Here is a 15,903-nt window from a genome sequence, read left to right on the forward strand (position 1 = left end):
GTCTCTCAAGAGTTCACATACTTTATGCAACGTTGCAAGTTTGCTAGAGTGAGCTTCAGGCTGGATCCAAGTTAGTAGTTGATACAATGTTTCAAGTTCCTTGCAAGACAGGCCATGCATAGCCAATGTGATTAATAGGATATTTATTTTTAACAGGATGTGGTCTACCTGCAGGCTGCAATGTTTTTATATGTAGGCTATATACACATATTGGCAATAGAAGTTACTTTTGGATTTGTATCATTTTCATTTAGATATAATTTTGATGAACCACATGACATTGACTTTGAGATAAGAAGACTTTATCAGAAATTAAATGTAACCCACGAAAATGTGCATATGATAATCATAACTGGCACGCGGATCAGTAGAAATGGTATGATGACTTGGCACTCCAAATGGAAAAGGTTGGAAAAGCTATTCAGGACTTTTCCAGCCCACTGGCTTCAGGTCATCTACAAGGCCATGCTAGGCAAAGCTCCGCCTTATCTCAGCTCACTGGTCACGATGGCAACACCCATCCGTAGCACGCGCTCCAGCAGGTGTATCTCATTGATCATCCCTAAAGCCAACACCTCATTCGGCCGCCTTTCGTTCCAGTACTCTGCTGCCTGTGACTGGAACGAATTGCAAAAATCGCTGAAGTTGGAGACTTTTATCTCCCTCACCAACTTCAAACATCAGCTAGCTGAGCAGCTAACCGATCGCTGCAGCTGTACATAATCTATTGGTAAATAGCACACCCATTTTCACCTACCTCATCCCCACAGTTTTTATTTATTTACTTTTATGCTCTTTTGCACACCAATATCTCTACCTGTACATGATCATTTATCACTCGTGTTAATCTGCAATATTGTAATTATTCGCCTACCTCCTCATGCCTTTTGCACACATTGTATATAGACTCCCCTTTTTTTCTCTGTGTTATTGACTTGTTAATTGTTTACTCCATGTATAACTCTGTGTTGTCTGTTCACACTGCTATGCTTTATCTTGGCCAGGTCGCAGTTGCAAATGAGAACCTGTTCTCAACTAGCCTACCTGGTTAAATAAAGGTGAAATAAAATAAATAAAAACTAGGCGGTGTCAGAGGAAGGCCCAAAAAATAATCAAAGACTCCAGTCATAGACTTTTTATTTTAGTCAGTTAAGAACAAATTCTTATTTTCAATGACGGCCTGGGAACAGTGGGTTAACTGCCTGTTCAGGGGCAGAACGACAGATTTGTACCTTGTCAGCTCGGGGATTCGAACTTGCAACCTTTCGGTTACTAGTCCAACGCTCTAACCACTAGGCTACCCTGCCGCCCCCGACCGTTCTCCGGAGCACCAAGTCTAGTTCCGAAAGGCTCCTTAACAGCTTCTACCCCAAGCCATAAGACTGCTGTTTAATAAAATGGCCACCCGGACTATTTGCATTGACCCCCCTTTGTTTTTACACTGCTGCTACTTGCTGTTTATTATCTATCCTGCCTACATGTACAAATTACCTCAACTAACCTGTACTCCCGCACATTGACTCGGTACCGGTAAGGCCCTGTATGTAGCCTCATTATTGTTATTTTGTTACTCTTGTTTTTTTACTCTAATTTATTTAGTAAATATTTTCTTAACTCTATTATCTTAACTGCCCTTAACTTGTTGGTTAAAGGCTTGTAAAGTAAGCATTTCACTGTAATGTCTACACTTGTTGGATTCAGCATTTCACTGTAATGTCGACACCTGTTGGATTCAGCATTTCACTGTAATGTCGACACCTGTTGGATTCAGCATTTCACTGTAATGTCGACACCTGTTGGATTCAGCATTTCACTGTAATGTCGACACCTGTTGGATTCAGCATTTCACTGTAATGTCGACACCTGTTGGATTCAGCATTTCACTGTAATGTCGACACCTGTTGGATTCAGCATTTCACTGTAATGTCGACACCTGTTGGATTCAGCATTTCACTGTAATGTCGACACCTGTTGGATTCAGCATTTCACTGTAATGTCGACACCTGTTGGATTTGGCGCATGTGACTAATAACGTTGGATTTTATTTGATTGAATATGTGGAAAAATACATGTTTAAAAATGTTGAACAATCGATTGGTCAAAAGAACGGACGACTCCGTCAACCAAGATTTTTAGAATAGGGTACCATTTGGGACCGAGACCCTCTCTACTGCGTAAACTTAGGTGTCTGGAAAAAGCAGCTATATTTGTGGCAGATGCAACAACCTGAGTGTTTGTTTAAATTGCTTTGGTATGGCTAGGTGACCTGACAGGTGGAAATGGCTCCTGTCCACTCTAGCGTCTGTCTATAACTGCTGGAGCCTGATATGAGTCACACATTAACCCAAAGGTGTGGAGCTCCAGGCCCTGCCAGGGGCCCTTGCTGCTCCCTGTTTCCCAGTAGGAGATCATGTCCCTGCGTACTTAGGCTACGCTACAGCGCCTGGCCCCGCTGGTTTTCCCTCTGGCACTCAGTCAAGCTGAGTCAGTGTTGATTAACCAAGAGTACATGAGAGCCAGGTTATCTCCCTGACTTCATCAAATCTCTCTCTCCCTCTCTCTAGTACTCTTTTCTCTCTTGGGTCCCTCACTCTGTCCCACTCTCTACCTCTCTTTCATTTCCTTGCTTTGCCAGTCTCTCTCTACCCCCATACCCTCTTTCTCTCTCCATCTCTCTGTTTGCTCTCTGATGTAGAGCTGTCAGCCTGTGTGTTTTGTGTTGTCTCTCAGTGTTTAACCTTGTAATTACGGGCGCTGCTGTGGGCCAAATTACCTCTGTTACTCAAGGTGCCTGTTGCTGTGGTAGGGCACTGAAGAGAGAGGGGGATGGAGGGGGGGGAGAGGTGTGTGTGTGTGTGTGTGTGTGTGTGTGTGTGTGTGTGTGTGTGTGTGTGTGTGTGTGTGTGTGTGTGTGTGTGTGTGTGTGTGTGTGTGTGTGTGTGTGTGTGTGTGTGTGTGTGTGTGTGTGTGTGTGTGTGTGTGTGTGTGTGTGAAGAAAGGACAGAAGGTCCACTAACAAGCTGAAGGAGAACTGCACAGACGGATAAAGTGAGCGAGGAGGATGGAAGGAGGTAGTGTGAAGAAGCCCAGACGGAGAAGTGACGGGTGGGAAGAGATGGATGAATCGGCTGGTTGACACGGAGGGATAAGTCAGAGGAGAGGGTGATGAGATGGAGAACAAACATTGAATGCACATTTGCTCGTGTGCGAAAAATCACTCGTCGTCATTGTCATTATTCTCATTTAGCGACCTTTCAGTTAACGAGAGAGCACCATTAATCAATAGGCGCCCTGTCTGGTGAATTATGGTGCATAAATGACTGGCCAGATGAACCAATGTTTGGAGCGCTGCTGGAGAAGTGTGTGTGCGTGTGTGTGTGTGTGTGTGCGCAACCCCATATCCAACCTTGTCCCTTGACGGCCCTACAGGCTGCTGTTTGTTTGGGTTTCTCTACCTCTTCCCCATTTCATCAGTGTGAGAGAAAAGAGAGAGGGCAAGGGAGAGAGAGAGTTGGAAGAGAGGGTGGCCGTGCCTGTCACTGCTGATGTCTTTATCTCGCTCCAGCGGCACAGACGAGGCCACTGTGCGCTCGCTGTGGGTCTAGATCAGTGTGTGTGAGACGTGTAAATAGACAGAGAATCTGGTCTCTAGGCATGTTCCCGAAATGTAGAACTTTGTTTAAACCAGGAAAATAATTAACCATCAATGTATATTGTTAGGAAACACATTCATGAGATAAATAACGTGTGTGTGTGTGTGTGTGTGTGTGTGTGTGTGTGTGTGTGTGTGTGTGTGTGTGTGTGTGTGTGTGTGTGTGTGTGTGTGTGTGTGTGTGTGTGTGTGTGTGTGTGTGTGTGTGTGTGTGTGTGTGTGGTCCAGAGGCTTTGAAGGACTCTCTGCAGCCCTACAAGGCAGCGTACCTCTCCAAGTCTCGTCTGTTTGACCCCGTCAACCTGGTGTTCCCCATGGGGGGACGTCGTAACCCCCGCCCTCCCACGATGAACCGGACAGCACCATCAAGATCATCACCAGGTACAGACCCACACAAACACTGTTCTCCACTCAGACAACATTCTCAGAGAAGAAAACTGAAATATGATTTCTTACATCTGTTGTTCATCGCACTTTCTTTTGCTGATCTTTCCGATGTCCTACATGTCATATTATTATGTGTGTGTCCTCCACAGCGAGCTGAACGTGGCGTCGGTAGACACAAGTCTGACTCTGGCGTTGGTCAAGAACGCTGCCGAGACCGTCCAGCTCTTCTGAGTCAAGTCTGAGCAGCTGGTAGGTCACCACAACAACCAATTGTCCATCAGTCAAACCCTGTTCTGTGGCTAAGTGGCAGCCCTGTGTGTCAGTGGGCGTAAAGAGAGGAGATGAGAGAGGACGAGGAGAAGAGAACAGGAGAATAGAGGGGGGTAGAATAGTACAGACCGGTCAGAGAATGTCTCTCTCAGCCCATCGTCGTCAGTGTTCATTCAGAATTTCCCTGATGGTCATCATCAAGTGGGCTGCTTGGCTTCTCGGATGAGGAGGGTTACTGAGGAGGCTAGTGCCTGGGCTAGTGACCCATAGGGCTCTGGTCAAAAATAGTGCACTAATATATAGGGAATAGGGTGTCATTTGGGACACAACCACACAGTGTCTGAGTGGTTCCTCCTGCCTACTAATGTAGTCTTCAAAAGGTAGAGTTGACCTGAACATTAAGAAATAAAAAATGTGTTGAGACAATCTCTCCACCCTGGCTCTCACTCTTGATTATATAGAGGACTAGAAGTAAACCCTGCAACCCTAGGAGCCCTCCGTCGTCCAGCTCTTCACATATGTGGGAGCTGTATCTACTGCGCTTTGTTTCGGGACAAACTGGATAACTCAGCGTTCCAGTGCGGTAATTGTTTGCTTGCCGAGGATTTTAGGCTTGAGGTGGCTTCCTTGATCACGCAGGTCGCCAGCCTATGTCAGAAACTGGATCGAGTGGGGCTTCTCCATCTGTCGGAGGACTGCGCCGGGAGCAACGGGCTCAAGTTATCCTGCCTCTCGGCCATCCATAAAGGGTTCTCCAAATCCTGTGACCCGTGGAATTGGGTTGATTTCCTTGTCCTTCTCGCCTACTTTGATTTTGGGCAGCTCTATGGTAAGAACTTTGAGCGTACCTGGTGCAAAAACAATGTCCTGTCCCGGAGCTCTAGTAAATTACATTACTAAGCTGCTCCCGAATGTACTAAGTCAGGACATGGAAATCGATTGTATCGTCGTCCATGTGGGTTTTAATGACATTATGAAGGGCAGCTCGGAAGGATTGAAACTGGATTTTAAAGAGCTGATTGACTCTCTGCTAGACAATCATATCTGGCCCTGTGCCCTCTCTGAATCGTGGCATTGAACACTTTAGCAGGATTCTTTCTCTTCTGGCTACGTGATTATTGCAGCTGAATGGGGGTAACTTTTGTTGACCATTTCTATACCTTTTTGAAAACAAAACACATTTTATAAGGAGGATGGGATCCACCCAAGTCATTTGGGTTTCATGATCCTTCCACAGCGTTATAAGGCTGGGTTGAGACAATGACTTATCAGTGACCCAAGCGCAGCTCAGTTAATCCCTACCATTGTGACTGAGTTGTCATAATGCTTCAGCAAATGTACATTATACCAGCGTTGGTAGACACAATGTAAATAACCTCATTTATGTCCCTCTAACTGCCCTGAATGCCTCTGCTGATCCTACAGCTATTATATGCAGTAACCATGGGCTATTTACAGATAGGCTATGTACAGGTGCAGTGATCTGTGAGCTGCTCTGACAGCTGGTGCTTAAAGTTAGAGAGGGCGATATGAGTCTCCAGCTTCAGTGATTTTTGCAATTAGTTCCAGTCATTGGCAGCAGAGAACTGGAAGGAAAGGCGGCCAAATAAGGAATTGGCTTTGGGGATGACCAGTGAAATATATATGCTGGAGTGTGTGCTCGGGTGGGTGTTGCTATGGCGACCAGTGACCAGAATGTCAACTAAGTCTGGCTGCACAACCGATTGGCAAACGTATTGCAAATTAAGAAATCATGTTACTAAACTGAATAAAAAGAAGGAACTACACTATGAAACAAAGATAAATTACATAAAGAATGATAGTAAAAAAACTTTTGGAGCAACTTAAATTACATTTTCGGGAAACTCAGATTTAAGTCATTTAGCAGACGCTCTTATCCAGAGCGACTTACAAATTGGTGCATTCACCTTATGACATCCAGTGGAACAGTCACTTTACAATAGTGCATCTAAATCTTAAAGGGGGGGGAAATACTTATCCTATCCTAGGTATTCCTTAAAGAGGTGGGGTTTCAGGTGTCTCCGGAAGGTGGTGATTGACTCCGCTGTCCTGGCGTCGTGAGGGAGTTTGTTCCACCATTGGGGGGCCAGAGCAGCGAACAGTTTTGACTGGGCTGAGCGGGAGCTGTACTTCCTCAGTGGTAGGGAGGCGAGCAGGCCAGAGGTGGATGAACGCAGTGCCCTTGTTTGGCTGTAGGGCCTGATCAGAGCCTGGAGGTACTGAGGTGCCATTCCCCTCACAGCTCCGTAGGCAAGCACCATGGTCTTGTAGCGGATGCGAGCTTCAACTGGAAGCCAGTGGAGAGAACGGAGGAGCGGGGTGACGTGAGAGAACTTGGGAAGGTTGAACACCAGACGGGCTGCGGCGTTCTGGATGAGTTGAAGGGGTTTAATGGCACAGGCAGGGAGCCCAGCCAACAGCTCCCAGACGGGAGATGACAAGTGCCTGGATTAGGACCTGCGCCGCTTCCTGTGTGAGGCAGGGTCGTACTCTGCGGATGTTGTAGACCATGAACCTACAGGAACGGGCCACCGCCTTGATGTTGGTTGAGAACGACAGGGTGTTGTCCAGGATCACACCAAGGTTCTTAGCGCTCTGGGAGGAGGACACAATGGAGTTGTCAACCGTGATGGCGAGATCATGGAACAGGCAGTCCTTCCCCGGGAGGAAGAGCAGCTCCATCTTGCCGAGGTTCAGCTTGAGGTGGTGATCCGTCATCCACACTGATATGTCTGCCAGACATGCAGAGATGCGATTCGCCACCTGGTCATCAGAAGGGGGAAAGGAGAAGATTAGTTGTGTGTCGTCTGCATAGCAATGATAGGAGAGACCGTGTGAGGTTATGACAGAGCCAAGTGACTTGGTGTATAGCGAGAATAGGAGAGGGCCTAGAACAGAGCCCTGGGGGACACCAGTGGTGAGAGCGCGTGGTGAGGAGACAGATTCTCGCCACGCCACCTGGTAGGAGCGACCTGTCAGGTAGGACGCAATCCAAGTGTGGGCCGCGCCGGAGATGCCCAACTCGGAGAGGGTGGAGAGGAGGATCTGATGGTTCACAGTATCGAAGGCAGCCGATAGATCTAGAAGGATGAGAGCAGAGGAGAGAGAGTTAGCTTTAGCAGTGCGGAGCGCCTCCGTGATACAGAGGAGAGCAGTCTCAGTTGAATGACTAGTCTTGAAACCTGACTGATTTGGATCAAGAAGGTCATTCAGAGAGAGATAGCGGGAGAGCTGGCCAAGGACGGCACGTTCAAGAGTTTTGGAGAGAAAAGAAAGAAGGGATACTGGTCTGTAATTGTTGACATCGGAGGGATCGAGTGTAGGTTTTTTCAGAAGGGGTGCAACTCTCGCTCTCTTGAAGACGGAAGGGACGTAGCCAACGGTCAGTGATGAGTTGATGAGCGAGGTGAGGTAAGGGAGAAGGTCTCCGGAAATGGTCTGGAGAAGAGGGGAGGGGATAGGGTCAAGCGGGCAGGTTGTTGGGCGGCCGGCCGTCACAAGACGCGAGATTTCATCTGGAGAGAGAGGGGAGAAAGAGGTCAGAGCACAGGGTAGGGCAGTGTGAGCAGAACCAGCGGTGTCGTTTGACTTAGCAAACGAGGATCGGATGTCGTCGACCTTCTTTTCAAAATGGTTGACGAAGTCGTCTGCAGAGAGGGAGGAGGGGGGGGGGGAGGAGGATTCAGGAGGGAGGAGAAGGTGGCAAAGAGCTTCCTAGGGTTAGAGGCAGATGCTTGGAATTTAGCGTGGTAGAAAGTGGCTTTAGCAGCAGAGACAGAGGAGGAAAATGTAGAGAGGAGGGAGTGAAAGGATGCCAGGTCCGCAGGGAGGCGAGTTTTCCTCCATTTCCGCTCGGCTGCCCGGAGCCCTGTTCTGTGAGCTCGCAATGAGTCATCGAGCCACGGAGCGGGAGGGGAGGACCGAGCCGGCCTGGAGGATAGGGGACATAGAGAGTCAAAGGATGCAGAGAGGGAGGAGAGGAGGGTTGAGGAGGCAGAATCAGGAGATAGGTTGGAGAAGGTTTGAGCGGAGGGAAGAGATGATAGGATGGAAGAGGAGAGAGTAGCGGGGGAGAGAGAGCGAAGGTTGGGACGGCGCGATACCATCCGAGTAGGGGCAGTGTGGGAGGTGTTGGATGAGAGCGAGAGGGAAAAGGATACAAGGTAGTGGTCGGAGACTTGGAGGGGAGTTGCAATGAGGTTAGTGGAAGAACAGCATCTAGTAAAGATGAGGTCGAGCGTATTGCCTGCCTTGTGAGTAGGGGGGGAAGGTGAGAGGGTCAGGTCAAAAGAGGAGAGGAGTGGAAAGAAGGAGGCAGAGAGGAATGAGTCAAAGGTAGACGTGGGGAGCTTAAAGTCGCCCAGAACTGTGAGAGGTGAGCCGTCCTCAGGAAAGGAGCTTATCAAGGCATCAAGCTCATTGATGAACTCTCCGAGGGAACCTGGAGGGCGATAAATGATAAAGATGTTAAGCTTGAAAGGGCTGGTAACTGTGACAGCATGGAATTCAAAGGAGGCGATAGACAGATGGGTAAGGGGAGAAAGAGAGAATGACCACTTGGGAGAGATGAGGATCCCGGTGCCACCACCCCGCTGACCAGAAGCTCTCGGGGTGTGCGAGAACACGTGGGCGGACGAAGAGAGCAGTAGGAGTAGCAGTGTTGTCTGTGGTGATCCATGTTTCCGTTAGTGCCAAGAAGTCGAGGGACTGGAGGGAGGCATAGGCTGAGATGAACTCTGCCTTGTTGACCTCAGATCGGCAATTCCAGAGGCTACCGGAGACCTGGAACTCCACGTGGGTCGTGCGCGCTGGGACCACCAGATTAGGGTGGCCGCGGCCACGCGGTGTGGAGCGTTTGTATGGTCTGTGCAGAGAGGAGAGAACAGGGATAAACAGACACATAGTTAACAGGCTACAGAAGAGGCTACGCTAATGCAAAGGAGATTGGAATGACAAGTGGACTACACGTCTCGAATGTTCAGAAAGTTAAGCTACGTAGCAAGAATCTTATTGACTAAAATGATTAAAATGATACAGTACTGCTGAAGTAGGCTAGCTGGCAGTGGGTGCGTTGTTGACACTACACTAATCAAGTCGTTCCGTTGAGTGTAATAGTTTCTACAGTGCTGCTATTCGGGGGCTAGCTGGCTAGCTAGTAGTGTTTTTTACGTTACGTTGCGTTAAAAGAACGACAATAGCTGGCTAGCTAACCTAGAAAATCGCTCTAGACTACACAATTATCTTATCCATTATTCATTGAATCAGATGGCTCATTCATCACAAAATATTGATTTTGCCAACTACTTTAATGATTGTTTTCATTGGCAAGATTAGCAAACTTAGGCATGACATGCCAGCAACAAACGCTGACACTACACATCCAATTATATCTGACCAAATTATGAAAGACAGTGTGTGGAAGTGTGGAAGAGGTGAAAAAAGTATTGTTGTCAATCAACAATGACAAGCCCCCGGGGTCTGACAACTTGGATGTAAAATTACTGAGGATAATTGTGGACGATATTGCCACACCTATTTGCCATGTTTTTTAAGCATACTAGAAAGTGTGTGCCCTTAGGCCTGGAGGGAAGCTGAAGTCATTCCGCTACCTAAGAATAATAAAGCCCCCTTTACTGGCTCAAATAGCCGACCAATCAGCCTGTTACCAACCCTTAGTAAACCTTTGGAGAAAATGGTGTTTGACCAGATACAATGCTATTTTACAGTAAACAAATTGACAACAGATATTCAGGACACTTATAGGGAAGGACATTCAACAAGCACAGCACTTACACAAATGACTGATGATTGACTGAGAGAAATTGATGATAAAAAGATTTGGGGGGGTTGTTTTGTTAGACTTCAGTGCAGCTTTTGACATTGTCTATCATAGTCTGCTGCTGATTTTTCAATCTTTACTAACGACTTTGAGTAAAGCCAGTGTGTCTATGTATGCGGATGACTCAACACTGAGCACGTCAGCGACAACAACGACTGAAATGACTGCAACACTTAACAAAGAGCTGCAGTTCCTTTCAGAGTGGGTGGCAAGGAATAATATATTTTTACTAAAAGCTTTGTATTTGGGACAAATCATTCACTAAACCCTCAAACCCCACCAAAATCTTGTATTTATTACAATGTGGGAAATAAGCAAGTTGAGTTGACTAAACTGCTTGGAGTAACGCTGAATTGTAAACTGTCAAAACATAGTGATACAACAGTAGCTAAGATGGGGAGAAGTTTGTCCATAATAAAGCAATGCTCTACCTTCTTAACAGTCAGGTCCTACAGGCCCTAGTTTTGTCGCACCTGGACTACTGTTCAGTCGTGTGGTCAGGTGCCACAAAAAGGGACATAATAAAATTGCAATTGGCTCAGAACAGGGCAGCACGGCTGGCCCTTGAATGTACACAGAGAGCTAACATTAATAATATTCATGTCAATTTCTCCTGGCTCAAAGTGGAGGAGCGATCATTACTTGTATTTGTGAGAGGTATTGACATGTTGAATGCATACCCCACAAGACATTCTTCACAGTCCCCAAGTCCAGAACAGACTATGGGAGGCGCACATTACTACATATAGCCATGTCTACATGGAACTCTATTCCACATCTATTCCACACTGATGCAAGCAGTAGAATTAGATTTAAAAAACAGATAAAAATACACCTTGTGAGGTCTCCCAAGTGGTGCAGCGGTCTAAGGCACTGCATTGCAGTGCTTGAGGCGTCACTACAGACCCAGTTTCAATCCCAAGCTGTGTCACAACCGGCCATGACTGGTAGTCCCATAGGGCAGCGCAAAATTGGACCAGCGTCGTCTGGGTTAGGGGAAGCTTTGGCCCAGCGTCGTCTGGGTTAGGGGAGGGTTTGGCCCAGCGTCGTCTGGGTTAGGGGAGGTTTTGGCCCAGCGTCGTCTGGGTTAGGGGAGGGTTTGGCCCAGCGTCGTCTGGGTTAGGGGAGGGTTTGGCCAGGGGGCTTTACTTGGCTCATCGCGCTCTAGCAATGTATTTGGCTAAGGTGTATGTAAACTTCTGACTTCAACTGTGTATATATATATATATATCAAGTCAGAAGTTTACATTCACCTTAGCCAAATACATTTAAACACAGTTTTTCACAATTCCTGACATTAAATCCTAGTAAAAATTCCCTGTCAGAGGTCAGTTAGGATCACCACTTTATTTTAAGAATGTGAAATGTCAGAATAATAGTAGAGAGAATGATTTATTTCAGCTTTTATTTTTTTTCATCACATTCCCAGTGGGTTCGAAGTTTATATACACCCAATTATTATTTGGTAGCATTGCCTTTAAATTGTTTAACTTGGGTCAAACGTTTTGGGTAGCCTTCCACAAGCTTCCCACAATAAATTGGATGAATTTTGGCCCATTCCTCCTGACAGAGCTGGTGTAACTGAGTCAGGTTTTGTTGTCAATAGAATTTGTAGGGCTTTGTGATGGCCACTCCATACCTACTTTGTCCCTTAAGCCATTCCTCCTGACAGAGCTGGTGTAACCCCTCTATATAGCCTTGGTTGTTATTTTACTGCTGCTGTTTAATTATTTGTTACTTTTATTTTTTATTTTTTACTTAACACTTTTTAATATTTTTATTCTTAACTTCATAAAGCATTGTTGGTTAAGTTCTTGTCAGTAAGCATTTCACTGTAAGGTCTACCTACACCTGTTGTATTCGGTGCATGTGACAAATACGATTTGATTTGACAAACACAGACATACTCAGGTGTGAACAGGAAGCGTCTTCAGGGCTGGTACCCCGACACCTTTCTGTGTGTGTGTGGTGTGTGTGTGGGCACGTGCATGTCATGAATGCCAGTGTGTGCGTGTCTGCCATCCACACAACTACACTCTGAGGCAATAGTTAACTGTTGCTGTGCCCTTTTAGACCGTTGCTATGGCACCACTTTGCACATGTTGTCTGAATTTTTTCTCTCTCTGTCTTCCTGAGATGGCCCCAATTCCTCTCTCTGTCTTCCTGAGATGACCCCAATTCCTCTCTCTGTCTTCCTGAGATGGCCCCAATTCCTCTCTCTGTTTTACACGTCCGCATTATGTTTTACACGTCTTGCATTATGTTTTACACATCCGCATTATGTTTTACACGTCTGCATTATGTTTTACATGTCTGCCTTGTTTTACACGTCTGCCTTGTTTAACACATCCGCATTATGTTTTACATGTTACATTTACATTACATTACATTTAAGTCATTTAGCAGACGCTCTTATCCAGAGCGACTTACAAATTGGTGCATTCACCCTATGACATCCAGTGGAACAGTCACTTTACAATAGTGCATCTAAAACTTAAGGGGGGGTGAGAGGGATTACTTATCCTATCCTAGGTATTCCTTAAAGAGGTGGGGTTTCAGGTGTCTCCGGAAGGTGGTGATTGACTCCGCTGTCCTGGCGTCGTGAGGGAGTTTGTTCCACCATTGGGGGGCCAAGACATGTCTGCCTTGTTTTACACGTCCGCATTATGTTTTACACGTCCGCATTATGTTTTACATGTCTGCCTTGTTTTACACATCCGCATTATGTTTTACACGTCTGCCTTGTTTTACACATCCGCATTATGTTTTACACATCCGCATTATGTTTTACACGTCTGCATTATGTTTTACACGTCTGCCTTGTTTTACACATTCGCATTATGTTTTACACATCCGCATTATGTTTTACACATCCGCATTATGTTTTACACATCCGCATTATGTTTTACACGTCTGCATTATGTTTTACACATCCGCATTATGTTTTACACGTCTGCATTATGTTTTACACGTCTGCATTATGTTTTACACATCCGCATTATGTTTTACACATCCGCATTATGTTTTACACGTCCGCATTATGTTTTACACATCCGCATTATGTTTTACACGTCTGCATTATGTTTTACACGTCTGCATTATGTTTTACACGTCTGCCTTGTTTTACACATCCGCATTATGTTTTACACGTCCGCATTATGTTTTACACATCCGCATTATGTTTTACATGTCTGCCTTGTTTTACACGTCCGCATTATGTTTTACGTCCGCATTATGTTTTACATGTCTGCCTTGTTTTACACGTCTGCCTTGTTTTACACATCCGCATTATGTTTTACATGTCTGCCTTGTTTTACACGTCCGCATTATGTTTTACACGTCCGCATTATGTTTTACATGTCTGCCTTGTTTTACACGTCTGCCTTGTTTTACACGTCCGCATTATGTTTTGTTTTACACGTCCGCATTATGTTTTACACGTCTGCATTATGTTTTACATGTCCGCATTATGTTTTACACGTCCGCATTATGTTTTACACGTCCGCATTATGTTTTACACGTCCGCATTATGTTTTACACGTCCGCATTATGTTTTACACGTCTGCATTATGTTTTACACGTCTGCATTATGTTTTACATGTTTGCCTTGTTTTACACATCCGCATTATGTTTTACACGTCCGCATTATGTTTTACACGTCCGCATTATGTTTTACACGTCCGCATTATGTTTTACACGTCCGCATTATGTTTTACACGTCCGCATTATGTTTTACACGTCCGCATTATGTTTTACACGTCCGCATTATGTTTTACACGTCCGCATTATGTTTTACACGTCTGCATTATGTTTTACACGTCCGCATTATGTTTTACACGTCTGCATTATGTTTTACATGTTTGCCTTGTTTTACACGTCCGCATTATGTTTTACACATCCGCATTATGTTTTACACGTCCGCATTATGTTTTACACGTCCGCATTATGTTTTACACGTCCGCATTATGTTTTACACGTCCGCATTATGTTTTACACGTCCGCATTATGTTTTACACGTCCGCATTATGTTTTACACGTCTGCATTATGTTTTACACGTCCGCATTATGTTTTACACGTCTGCATTATGTTTTACATGTTTGCCTTGTTTTACACGTCCGCATTATGTTTTACACGTCCGCATTATGTTTTACACGTCCGCATTAGTGTCCAGCTCATAATCACTCTGCCCCTTTAATCAGGTCCTAAAGAGAGCACAGTCAATTGGCCTCAGGTGAGCTCATCAGTAGTGGCTGTACTGCAGGCCACCTCCAGGAGAGCGCGCTGTCGGGCCACTTGATCCGGCTGATACCTCACAACGTCAACATTGTATTTTACGAGAGATGCAGCGAGAGGGAGAGCGAGAGATGCAGCGAGAGGGAGAGCAAGAGGGGGAGAAGCAGTGAGAGGGAGGGAGGGAGAGGAGAAAGGAGAGGGGGGGAGAAGCAGTGAGAGGGAGGGAGGGAGGGAGAGGAGAAAGGAGAGGGGGAGAGAGGAGCAGCGGGAGGGGTGGAGAGGATCTGCGGTAGGGGGAGAGGAGCAGTGGGAGGGGTGGAAAGGATCTGCAGTAGGGGGGAGAGGAGCAGTGGGAGGGGTGGAGAGGAGCAGTGGGAGGGGTGGAGAGGAGCAGTGGGAGGGGGAGAGGAGCAGTGGGAGGGGTGGAGAGGAGCAGTGGGAGGGGTGGAGAGGAGCAGTGGGAGGGGTGGAGAGGATCTGCGGTAGGGGGGGGAGAGGAGCAGTGGGAGGGGTAGACCACTATGACTGACCCAAACTTAAGGAAAGCTTTGACTATGTACAGATTCCGTGAGCATAGCCTTGCTATTGAGAAAGGCCGCTGTAGGCAGACCTGCCTCTCAAGAGAAGACAGGCTATGTGCACACTGCCCACAAAATGATGTGGAAACTGAGCTTCACTTTCTAACCTCCTGCCAAATGTATGCCCATAATAGAGACACATTTCCCTCAGATTACACAGATCCACAAAGAATATCTACTGGGTGAAATACCACGGTGTGCCATCACAGCAGCAAGATTTGTGACCTGTTGCCGCAAGAAAAGGGCAACCAGTAAAGACCAACACCATTGTAAATACAACCCATATTTATGTTTATTTATTTTCCCTTTTGTACTTTACACCATTTGTACATCGTTACAACACGGTATATATACATAATATGACATTTGTAATGCCTTTATTCTTTTGGAACTTCTGTGAGTGTAATTTACTGTTCATTTTTTGTGTTTATTTCTCTTTGGTTTATTATCTACTCACTTGCTTTGGCGATGTTAACATGTGTTTCCCATGTCAATAAAGCCCCTTGAATTAAATTGAGAAACAGCGAGAGGGGGAGAGAGCGAAACAGGGAGAGAGAGATAAGCAGGAAGAGAGAGAGAAGCAGGGAGAGAGAGAGAAGCAGGGAGAGAGAGAGAAGCAGCGAGAGGGAGAGAGAGAGAAGCAGCGAGAGGGAGAGAGAGAGAGAAGAGAAGAAGCAGCGAGAGGGAGAGAGCAGGAGGGAGAGAGAGAAGCAGCGAGAGGGAGAGAGAGAGAAGCAGCGAGAGGGAGAGAGAGAGAAGCAGCGAGAGGGAGAGAGAGAGCAGCAGCGAGAGGGAGAGAGAGAGAAGCAGCGAGAGGGAGAGAGAGAGAAGCAGCGAGAGGGAGAGAGAGAGAAGCAGCGAGAGGGAGAGAGAGAGAAGCAGCGAGAGGGAGAGAGAGAGAAGCAGCGAGAGGGAGAGAGAG

The 15,903-nt window shown here is 46.3% G+C and overlaps 1 pseudogene; it reads left to right on the forward strand.

Annotated features, from left to right (window-relative positions):
* Window positions 1-15,903, forward strand: part of LOC123995502 — a 119,890-nt pseudogene that overhangs the window by 89,782 nt on the left and 14,205 nt on the right.

This window comes from Oncorhynchus gorbuscha, linkage group LG14 (assembly GCF_021184085.1).
Source record: "Oncorhynchus gorbuscha isolate QuinsamMale2020 ecotype Even-year linkage group LG14, OgorEven_v1.0, whole genome shotgun sequence".
Classification (NCBI taxonomy): Eukaryota; Metazoa; Chordata; class Actinopteri; order Salmoniformes; family Salmonidae; genus Oncorhynchus; species Oncorhynchus gorbuscha.